The following is a 3,487-nucleotide window of genomic DNA, read 5'->3' as shown; positions in this document are numbered from 1 at the left end:
TAGTAACAATATCTGGTATAACGTTGTAACATCATCATCATCATTTTAACCATCCAGTTCAATTAAGTGTCTCTAAGTTGCCGCTGCTCAGTCAAGTTCTCACTATCCGGGAGAGACGATGATTTGAATCGATTCCTACCCAGCTGGGGAATTATTCCAAACACAAACCCAGACATGCCCGCACCAAGGTAGTCTTAGGTCACCTTTGGGTACAACTCAGGAACAATTCGTGGTTACGAGCAGCGCCGCACTCTCAGGGAATCCACTCTGCTAGGTGGTCAATCTCACCTTTGGACTTACACCAATAGCTCCTCGCACATCCTTACTACCGCCAGAGTGCACGCTTTCACTTCTCGGCCATCCGGCCTGAGTTGAGCTACTCGGCTTCACGGTCGAAACAAGTTATCCAGCCAACTAAGTGATAGGCATGCGTTCAACATGACATGAGGACGTACAGTGAATCGGTCCTTAACTAACACAGATAGGGATAGATCCACACCCAAGACCTCCGTGCCTTGTTGCTTCTCTATCGACATCCCGCCCGGTCTCCATTTATTATTAACACATGGTTATCTCCATGATAGCAAATATAGCCAACCCTGACCAGACATCATCCTAACTTGCAGGTGACAGAAAATCACCTAGCTTTACCGGTCTAAGCAAGGTTAAGCTTTGATTCACTCCTGGACTTAAATAGGATTCATGGTATGTTTACTAGACAAGGAATAGATATATATGCAACAAGTGTTTGCATCCAATTCCTATCACTTAATGCATCAAACAAATAAAGATACTCAAAGTAATCATTTTCAAAATATAGGAGACTTAGAATGCTCTAGGGCTTGCCTTTTAGAAAAGAGGATGGTTGGTGATCGGGACACTCAAGGACTTCTTCTTCATTGGCTCCTCCTTCTGGGGCCTACACCACCATCTCCTGAGCTTGCTACTGCTCCTCCGGAAGTCCTTGCTCAAATTCCAGAAGCATGACTCTCTCTGAAACACCTATTACATGCATATGCATAGCATAAGAGTCATGCATGCATAAGAGATGGAAAGTGATGATGAAATGAACAGCCATGTATAGATGGACACATGAATGACACGATAATACAAGATTAACATCTATTTTACTGAGTAGGTGCATATCTCTTTTAGAAAATAAGAACTACACACTCACTAAGCTCTAACAACCTAAGATAAAGTTGTTCATCTTCAGTAAGAGGTCTAGCACCTGCAACTAACAATTTATCTTAATTAGCCTAAGCATCTAAATCATCACATCAACTCATATAAAGCAAACTAGTCATTCACAACATTCACAGATTCAAGGTTGCAGACAACAGCTGCTAGTTTAGCTCATAACTGGAGTTGTACTAATCCAAAAGACATGAAAAAAGACAATATGGAAAGATTATGAAATTGTCTACAATTCATATTTAAACATATCAGCATGATTCCCAAGTTAACAAGGTCAAACAGGCACATTTCTCAAATCTTGTCCAGAAATTCCAGAGAGCTACAATTTCTGAAGACCAAATTTGAACAGGCATAACTCAAAAACTATTTGGCCAAATGCCATGAAAATTTAACACAAGCTATCTAAGTGAGTTATCTACAACTTTGTTATAGACAAGATTCCTAGCAAACCTCATATTCACCAGTTAATTTGCTTCACTCTAAAATCTATCCAGAAATTCACCGGGAGTGAATTATAGTGAAAATAATATTTTATTACATACAAGAACAGTACTATGAGCACTACCAAAGTTACCAATAGTTAACATACATCAAATGAACACTAGAAAACATAGTGGCCATTCCTAAATAAATTCTTTTCATGCCTTTATTAATTTATTTAGATAATTAGGTTAAATAATAAACACCTAGCCAAAGTGTACATAAAATTCCACAAAAATTACAGTAGCTTATACATGTTCCCACTAGGCTACTGTATAAAGTTCACAACATTTAAACAAGTATAACATCCTACACAAAAATAACAATCCAGCAGGGCTTAAAATAGCATAAATACGAAACCCTATTGAAAAGTGTCAAACAATAGGATTCCTATTTTTCTTAGCTTCATCATAATACAATAACACTGCACAAAAAGGTTCATGCTCAAAGGATACATATTTTTACCATAAAAAATAGCACAAGGATATAGGGTTGCTTCTAAAGAAATCTGTAACTAAATTATTAAGCTTGCACTGGACTTACAATTTTTATCCTATCTTAAGCATATCAAGAACAGTTCACTATAAAAATTTTAAAATTAATGGAGCACTAGAACTCCAGCTATGAAATCCACAAGTTTCTACACAAATAAAGAGCACCTTTGTAGATTTATTTAATTTTAAAATTAAATTCATAGAGCATGCCCACTTTATAATTTTACCACATTCTACACTCCATAAGCATCCCAACAAATTTTGGGTGACCTCAATTGGACATTTCAAACCCTAGATATCATTTTCCAAAGATAGCATAAAAATCAGGAAAGAAATACACAAAATCAAGTACTGCAGTCACTGACACGCGGGACCCATAGGTCAGTGGACCCCACAGGTCAGTCTACCCCATATGCCAGAGAGATAGAAATAGGGGAGAGGTCTAACCGACGGTTTCTCATCGACGGCGAGCTCGCCGGCGGTAGTGTCTACCCAACGTGATCTACTCTTTCGTCCGCACCCGGTGATGGTCTTGCTTGGCCGAGAGAAGCACGGGAACTCCTCATCGACGACCATGGTGGACAGCGGTGATGGCGCGGCAGTACGCCACCCAACTCCGGCTAGGGCTTGGCAATGTGATGGCACGGCGGTACGCCAGCCAACTCTGGCTAGGGCTCGGGGAGGTCCAACGGAGCTTCTGGAGGTATCTAGGACTCAGTGGACGCTACGTGTGAGCTCGGCCACATGCACCGCTGCACGGCAGCACATAGAGCTCAACGATGAGGTCGCCGTTCTGTCTAAATGCCGGCGACTCAACGGTCTCTGTCTTGCCAACAACCAGACCTAGGGTTGCTCTGTTCGGTGCACTCGAAATGAGGACGAGAGGGTGGAGAAGCTGCGCTGCGGCAAACTCGCATGCCACGGCGGGCATGGCGACCACGGTGGTGTGTTCCAGCGGAACTAAACGGTAGCATGGGATCGGCACTGTACTAGAGTACTATGGCTTAGAGGCAATTCTAGGATAGTGAAGAGAGAAGCAAGAGGTGCAGCGAGGAAATGTGGCCACGATGGCGGCCATGGCGGAACTTCGATGGCGACGCACCCACGGTGGTGCAACAAGAAATGCAGCTTACGAAGGGCACGACTGTGAGCGCGGTTGGATGGGAATGGTAGAGTAGAGCGAGGCGAAGTTGTGAGTGTAGTGGATTTGAGAATGGGGCAGTGATGAGCACGTGCGAGCTCAGAGGAGCTACTGTGATGGCGATGGCAAGCGCGGTGAGCAACTGAGAGCGAGGAGGCGAGCAAGAGGAAATGAC

The sequence above is a fragment of the Miscanthus floridulus genome, chromosome 10 (assembly GCF_019320115.1).
Source record: "Miscanthus floridulus cultivar M001 chromosome 10, ASM1932011v1, whole genome shotgun sequence".
Classification (NCBI taxonomy): domain Eukaryota; kingdom Viridiplantae; phylum Streptophyta; class Magnoliopsida; order Poales; family Poaceae; genus Miscanthus; species Miscanthus floridulus.
This window is presented reverse-complemented; position numbering follows the sequence as displayed.